Here is a 9083-nt window from a genome sequence, read left to right as displayed (position 1 = left end):
TTTTGCAAATAAACACACACGAAAAATAGTACTATAAACACAGAAGTTTATCCTGGTTCACTTGAAATTCAAAGCTACTCCAGTCCACCCGACCAAGGTGATTTTGCCTTTAACAAGGACTTAATCCACTAATATTGAAAGATTACAACAAAGAGCGTCTAAGAGGATAAAGATCTCTTAGCCCTCTCAAATTTACAGACAACACAAGTCACTTGAGGAATATTCAGCAAGTAATGCAAATACAGTAAAATGTGCTTAGTGCTTCTAGATAAGCAGAGGTTACACAATATGAGAGAAGAAAATATTCCACACTTAGAGCAATAACTCATATGAAAGAGAATTAGCAAGAATAAAAGAGATTTGAGTTTGTTTTCAGTATTCTTATATGCTTCGTTGACTCGTTATGAAAATGATCCATCCTTTATATAGAGATTTGATGAAGAGACCGTTGGATGAGGAAATCTTGGCAATGATGGACTTTTAATGTAATTAATTTCTTTGTCCTTTCCATAGTAATTTGAGTCACACTAACTCTCTTCCAAAAATAGATTCTTGCCAAAAGCGGAAGACTTCGCAGCTACGTCTTGGTGAACGTTCTGAGTCAGAGTATGCAAAGCTCATATGTTTTTGTTCGGCGTGTGTATCTTCAGATAGTTGCGGAAAGCTGATTAACTTCAGAGTTTCTTGATGTCTTTCTGATAGTGATTTCTTTAGAGTGAAAAATCATCAGATCCTGGAGTGCTCTGTTCAGATTCAGAGTGTCTGATACCTCTTTCTTTAAAGAGCTTTGTGCGCTTCTTTTGTCTAGAGTCAGAACCTCTGCTTGAATAAATTCTAAGTGGTCATTTTGGACTTACGTGTATATCAGATATATGTCTATCTGACCCTTTTTCGATTAGAGTCCTGCACACTTAGATAAATTGTATTAGGGTACCAATTTGTTTCATTCTTTGTTATCATCAAAACTTTAGAGATGAATTGTAGACACAGAATCTTGTTCTTACATATATATATATATATATATATATATATATATATATATATATATATATATATATATATATATATATATATATATATATATATATATATATTCTTCATTTCCTCTGAGTGCTGAGTCTTCGACAATTTTTGGTCAGATGCATGTTCTCCATGACTTTCCCCAACCAGGGTTGAACATTAATCTGGATTATAATGTCCCCATCCTTCCTTGAGTACATGGTTGCATACTATCCTCAGGGAATTGAATATTTGAAGATAGGATTTATATCCTCGATGATTTATTTTCACCCCTAGCAGTTCTCCAGTTGGTCTTTCCCATCTTGTTCAGATTAGTCGAGTATCTAGTTGTGATGATTGGATCCTAATGTTTGTATCCTTTATGCTCGTTTGTCAGCATAATCATACACATATTCATGCATAAGCATAACATCAAATATTTCATTGTTGATTTTTTACATATTGACCTATTTTTTTTGACCCCCCTGCTTTGGTGATATCATTTCCCCATGCAGATATTGTAAAGACAAAGTGTCATACAACATACGATATCAAGTTTCGATGATGACAAAAGACCATCATGCACGTCTACGAAAAAATGCAACACATTACCCACCATATCCTTTTTCACGTTATCCTAAAGCTACTATAATCATTAAAAACATATAGACAAAGTGTGATCATGACCAAATACATGAAAATCACTAATCACAGCCTTTTTGCAGATTTGAAGGCTTTGAGTCGACCATAGGGGCCAGCTCAAAGCTCACGGGTCGGCGCAAAGGCTCTGCCCAAACTGGAGTGAGTCAGCGCAAAAACCCCTTGCGTCGACGCATAGGGTCGACGCTTAACTCACGGGTCGGCGCAAAAGTCCCTTGCGTCGACGCATGCAGTCGGCGCGTGCCCCACGGGTCAGCGCACGCCGACCCTATGGTCGACCATTCGCGCGCAAACTCAGTTTTCTGAGTTAATTCAAAGTTTAAATTTCTGTTATGTTTGTTTGGTTTTGTCTGTTACTATATATAGAAGTAAAAACACTTCTATTGACCAACATTTGCTATTTTTGAGTACAAGTGTTCAAGGAAACAAGAAAGAGTGAAATAGTTGTCAAAGATTCATCATCTTCATCTTCAACAGTCCACAATACATCAACTGCACACAATAACTTTTGATGCGATTTGTGATAGTTTGAAGGTGATAAGGTTCGAGGTAGCGATTGAAGAATCGGGTTCGAGTTGAAGTCTTGGCAGGTTCTTTCTTGAATAAAACCATTAGGGTTTTATCCTCCAATACCGGTTTGCGTTTGGGGGTTTTTGGACGGATTGCTTCATTATCTTTCAGCTGAGCGAAGGTAACTGATAAGAGAAAGTCTTCATCAGTTTAGTAGCGGAGTCAGTGTTTGAGTAGTGAAGAATCCGGGTTTGATTCGTTCGTGTTCGTGATCAGCCGGGCCAAGGGGTTGAAGAACGGAAGGTTCATCAACGAGTGGCAGGAAACGGAGGTCAAACATCAACAATCAAAGGTCTTGATTCATCTTGAATCAAGGGGCAAGGAGAAGAAGTGTCATTCAACATATTGCAAATTCTGTTGTTTACATACTTTGCACTCCTTGTAAAAACGATTAAATCTCACAGGTGATATCTAATTAATCATCTCAATTCTACTTTTAGAATTGAGGGCAGACGTACCCCGAAGCGAGGACGGCGGGGGAACTGCCTCATCAAATCTCTGTCTCCTTTAATTTTCAGCATAATCTGTTTTTCTGCTTAAAATTTAAGTGATTTTAGTTTAAGCAATTTTAGCCAAACATTGATATAAGTTGAGTAAGTGTTTAAAAACTGCTGTTGAAATACCAAGTACAATAACATACTGTACTAGGATAAATTGATTCACTTACTCAACTCAAATATTACTTGAAGTGTTTGTGCACACCAAGTGTTTGTAAAATTGCCTAAGCCAAAGTTGCCTTAAGTTTGCATTGTGTTTCAATTTGGTATTTTGGTTCATTGGAACTAGGCTTGCAAATAAGTGAACTCTATCATTGATTGTGCATCTTGTGTAGTGAAGTGTATCTCTTTTAATCCAATATCCATTAGCTTGACGCATATCCGGTTTTCCAATAACGGTTCGTTTTTAGACTAATTTTCCTCGGCCGCTTCCGCACCTAAAAACATTTTTAAAACCAATTTTTCTTTTAAATTGGTAGCGCCGACTAAAGTTTTAATTGGGATCTATTCAACCCCCCCCTTCTAGATCCGTGCCATAGTCTAACAAGTGGTATCAGGAGCTCCGGTTCACTCCGTGCTTCAAAATACAACGTTGATAGAAAATGGCTAACGAACCTAAAGGGGCTTACAATAGAGCTCCCGTTTTCAATGGTGAAAATTATAGTTATTGGAAAGACTGTATGCGGGTGCACATAAATTCCATAGATAGAAAAATATGGAATGTTATTCTCAATGGTCCAATTGAAATAACCATGACCAATGAGAATAATGAAATAGTGCCTAAGCCTGAAGCACAATGGACCGATGATGATGAAAAGAAATACAACTATGATTGGAAAGCCAAAAACATCTTAATCTCCTCATTAGGGGTAGACGAATACTATCGTGTATCCCATTGTCCTACTGCTAAGGCCATGTGGGATTCACTTCAAATTGCCCATGAGGGGACGAACGATGTTAAATTGGCTAGAATCAATACACTAACGCAAGAGTTTGATCTCTTTTTCATGGAGCAAGGGGAAACCATTGCCGACATGCAAAAGAGATTCACTCATCTAATCAATCGATTACATTCACTAGGTAAACCTATTTCCAATGATGTTGCTACTAATAAAATCTTAAGATGTCTTAACAGGGAATGGCAGCCGAAAGTGACCGCCATCAAAGAGGCAAACGATCTTACCATATTGGACTTAACAACATTGTTCGGCAAACTACAAGAGCACGAACAAGTTCTATTAAGCTTGGAACAACATGAAAGGAAAGATAAGAAAGACAAAGCCAAGGTGAGTGAAAAGAAATCAATTGCTCTAAAGACTTCCTCCTCAAAGTCTCAAGCAAAAGAGCAAAGTGATTATTCAACGAGTGACGAAGAAGAAGAGGACAAGAGTGAAGGTATGGGGCTGTTCGTCAAACGCTACAACCGTTACGTGAGAAAGAACGGCATCCAACATTCCGAGAAGAACTTAGTTAACTTCCGGAAGCAATCTAGGTTCTCCAAAAATGATGACTTCAAAGGAAAAACAACTAGAGGGTCGTGCTACAAATATGGAAAGCCGGGTCACTACAAACCGGATTGTCCGATGAACAAAAAGACAAAGGAAAAGGATTCATACAAATCACATAAGAAACCATCAAAGCCAAGGAGGGCATACATTGCTTGGGAAAGCGATAGCGACTCCTCCGATAATGAAAGCTCAAGTGATGAAGATGAAAACGCAAATCTATGTCTCTCTGCTCATCAAAGGAATAAGAAGAAACAGGTACGACATGCTAAATACGAAAACTCCTCTAGTATGTCTCATCATGAATTGCAAACTGTTTTTGAAACTTTACACTGTGAAGCAAAAGAGGCCTTTAAAAGGCTTGCCTCAAATAAGAATTTTTTTTCTCATTTAGAACAAAAAAATTCAAGAATCCGAAAGGAAACTTGAGGCACTTAAGGCTTCTATAGTGGAAAGCACAAAAACTAGTTATGAGGACCTTAAAAGTAGAATAATGAACTATGGGTGTGATACTTGTTACATTTGGCAAGGTGAAGTAAGGAACCTAAAAGCCAAACTTGACAAGGCTCTCGAGCCCAAGATTACATTTGCTATTGATAAGTCTAACTTTCGAAAAAGTATGGTTAATCCATATCAAAAATACAAATATGTTATAAAGGACGAAGATAGCAAAAGTAATCAAAATGAAAAGTTCTCTTGTCTCTATTGTTGCAAGAAAGGTCATTCCATTGCTAAGTGTAGATTTAGGAGATTTTTAGTTCCTAAAGGCATTTATCAATGGATGCCCAAATGCAACCAATTTGCTTCTCACCACTCAGGACCCAATAAGCCATTGGGTACCTCCTTTTGTTAATTATCTTATCACAGGTACAATGCCTCGAGACTACCGAGAGAAGATGGGTTCTCGATAGTGGATGCTCAAGGCATATGTCAGGAGACATATCTCTCTTCATTGACTTCGTGGCTAAGAAGAAGGGATATGTAACTTATGGTGACAATAACCGAGGAGCAATACTTGGTAAAGGTAGTGTAGGTAATCCCTCTTCCACTACTATTTCTGACGTATTGCTTGTCGAAGGTCTTAAACATAACCTACTTAGCATCAGTCAGTTATGCGACAAAGGATACAATGTATCGTTTTCAAAAGATTGTTGCAAAATTGTGCATACTGATGATAAGAAGAGCTTGTTTAATGGTCTTCGTGTAAACAATGTCTATATGCTTGACTTAAATGAAGTATCGTTAACAAGTGACAAATGTCTTGTAACAATGAATGAAGATTCATGGTTATGGCATAGACGTTTAGCACATGTTAATTTCGATTTACTAAACAAAGTAGTTTCAAAAGATCTAGTCCTAGGTCTCCCCAAAATTAAGTTCACCAAGGATCACCTTTGTGATGCTTGTCAAAAGGGGAAGCAAACGAGGATCTCTTTTAAATCCAAAAATATCGTTTCAACAACGAGACCTCTCGAGCTTCTCCATATGGATTTATTTGGGCCATCTAGGATTAAAAGTCTAGGAGGAAACTATTACGGTTTCGTAATAGTGGACGACTTTTCTCGATTTTGTTGGACTATTTTCTTAGTAAGTAAGAGCGACACATTCGCCGCCTTTGAACGATTTGCTAAGCTTTCCCAAAATAAACTAAATACAAACATTGTTGCGATTAGAAGTGATCATGGAGGTGAGTTTGAAAATCACTTATTTGAAGAATATTGCGGTAACCATGGTATTGATCATAACTTCTCCGCTCCACGTACTCCTCAACAAAACGGGGTTGTGGAGCGTAAAAACCGAATTTTAGAAGAATTGGGAAGAACAATGATCAACGAAAGTGGATTACCGAAATATTTTTGGGCCGATGCCATTAGTACGGCTTGTTATGTTTTGAATAGGGTGCTCATTCGCCCTATTCTAAATAAAACACCGTATGAGCTTTTAAAAGGGCGAAAGCCAAATGTTTCTCACCTACATGTCTTTGGTTGCAAATGTTTTGTGTTGAACAATGGAAAGGAAAACTTAGGAAAATTCGATTCCAAGGCCGACGAAGGTATCTTCCTCGGATACTCTCAATCTAGCAAAGCATATAGAATTTACAACAAGCGATTACTTACAGTAGAAGAGTCTGTGCATGTTACCTTTGATGAATCCAATCCGAGAAACGTCGGAAAGGATAGTGTTTTTCATGGTGCAGGCACATCTACCAAAGACATACTCAATGATGGCGAGCCGGGGATTGATCAACCCGACACAATCAAAATTGAGGAGGACAAAGATGTACTCCATGATGAAACAGAAGTAGATCATCCGCCTTCAAACGATGATCTTCCTCAAGCTTGGAAGTCTTCCAAAGACCATCCAATCGACAACATTATCGGAGATATCTCAAAGGGTGTAACAACTCGGTCTAAGATAAGTAATTTCTGTTATCACTTCGCTTTCGTTTCGCAGATGGAACCTAAAAACCCTAAAGAAGCCCTACTCGATGAACACTGGTTTTTATCTATGCAGGAGGAACTTAATCAGTTCACCAGAAATGAGGTTTGGGACCTTGTCCCTCCTCCGCGAGATCATCGAGTAATCGGCACCCGATGGGTGTTTAGGAACAAGCTGGACGAAAACGGGGTAATAACCCGTAATAAGGCGCGTTTAGTCGCGCAAGGGTATAACCAAGAGGAAGGCATCGACTATGAGGAAACTTATGCGCCGGTTGCCCGACTCGAGGCTATACGCCTTCTCCTTGCCTTCGCTTGTGCAAAGGATTTTAAGCTATTCCAAATGGATGTTAAGAGCGCTTTCCTTAACGGTCACATAAATGAAGAAGTGTATGTCGCACAACCTCCGGGTTTCGAATCCCATGAGTATCCTGATCATGTTTATAAACTAAAAAGGGCTTTGTATGGCCTCAAACAAGCTCCTAGAGCTTGGTATGAGAGACTAAGCAAGTTCCTACTAGATCAAGGTTACTCAAGAGGAAAGGTTGACACAACCCTCTTCATTAAACGTCAAGGAAAGCACTTGATACTAGTGCAAATTTATGTAGATGATATCATTTTTGGATCTACTAACATGAAGCTTGTGAGAGAGTTTTCTGACCTTATGCAGGGTGAGTTCGAGATGAGTATGATGGGGGAGCTCACATACTTCCTCGGTCTACAAATCAAACAGCTCAAAGAAGGAACTTTCGTGAGCCAGACAAAGTATTGTTTGGACCTTATCAAGAGATTTGACATGGCAAAAGCTAAGGCCATAGACACCCCCATGCCTACATGTACCAACTTGAACAAAGATGAAGACGGTAAGGAAGTAGATGTAAAACGGTATAGAGGTATGATCGGTTCACTCCTTTATCTTACTGCTTCCCGTCCCGATATTATGTTTAGCGTATGCATGTGTGCAAGATACCAATCATGTCCCAAGGAATCCCATTTAAAAGCCGTTAAACGGATACTTCGATATTTATCCGGTACTCCGAAGTACGGACTATGGTATTCCAAAGGTAATGATTGTTCTTTGGTAGGTTTTTCCGATTCCGACTTTGCCGGTTGCAAATCGGATAGGAAAAGCACAAGTGGCACTTGTCATCTATTTTCAAACTCTTTGGTTAGTTGGCATAGCAAGAAACAAGTTTCTGTTGCTTTGTCAACCGCCGAAGCGGAATACGTTGCAGCCGGTAGTTGCTGTGCCCAAATCTTATGGATTAAGCAACAACTATTGGATTTTAACCTAAAACTGGAACGTATTCCCATATTTTGTGACAACACGAGTGCTATTAACCTAACCAAAAATCCTGTGCTACATTCTCGCACTAAACACATCGAAATTCGACACCACTTTCTTCGGGACCATGTAGAGAAAGGTGACATCGTGTTTGAACACGTAAACACTGAAAATCAACTAGCGGACATTTTCACAAAGCCGCTAGCCAATGAACCTTTCTTTCATATTCGCCGAGAACTTGGCATCCTCGATATTTCGGAAAGGGCACTCTAATCTGCTGTTTACATTCTTCCATTTTAAGCCTTAATACTGTACTTCTGACAAATTTATGTTGTTGCAAGCACATGTCTAATGTTCACTAAGTCACTTCAGCATTAAGGTGATACTGTTCCTCTTTCTATCTCTCTGCTAAATCTCATGACTTCAAAATGTTATCTCAAAATGATGTGGTTTATATATATATACTCTTATTATATCTCTTTGGTTGTGTATTGCTGTATGTGGTGTTAATTATGCATCAAACTGGTCATTGCATGTGCTGAGTAGTGAAAATTGAAAATTTTAAACTGTATGAGTCGACCGCACCAGGGTTATGGTCGACGCATGATTAAATAACTTTTGCATTTTCTCAAAAATCAAACAGTATGCGTCGACGCATACAGGGGTATGGTCGACGCATCGCTCACAGATTTCGTTTTTCTGCAAAATTTTTAAATCATCTCTCATGCATTCACATCATTAAATGTGCAATTACATTCCATCACCTTTCAAACTACCCACTACTTTGTAACTTGCATCTACATAGTGGCTATTGTTCTTTGATCTTCCATTTTCCCAAAACCCTAACCTTTCCACTATGAATTGGGAAAAACCCCTCTCTAGAAGAATCACTCTCAAAACCCTCATTAAACCTTCTCTCTATATCCAAATACTCAGTCTCAAACCCACTCAAATGGCCTCCTCATCACGCAGACCCTCCGGCAAAAGACCCCGAGAATCATCCGGTGCATCTCTTCCCGTATCTGCTGTATCACTCGTTCCACCTACTCGTGTCGAAATCTTCAACAAAGACATCGGTAAACGAGGAGTTGTGCAACAACATGCGTTCTACAGACTTGAAGCTGAACGT

Source organism: Lathyrus oleraceus, chromosome 4 (genome assembly GCF_024323335.1).
Source record: "Lathyrus oleraceus cultivar Zhongwan6 chromosome 4, CAAS_Psat_ZW6_1.0, whole genome shotgun sequence".
Taxonomy (NCBI): domain Eukaryota; kingdom Viridiplantae; phylum Streptophyta; class Magnoliopsida; order Fabales; family Fabaceae; genus Lathyrus; species Lathyrus oleraceus.
Note: the sequence above shows the minus strand (reverse complement) of the source record.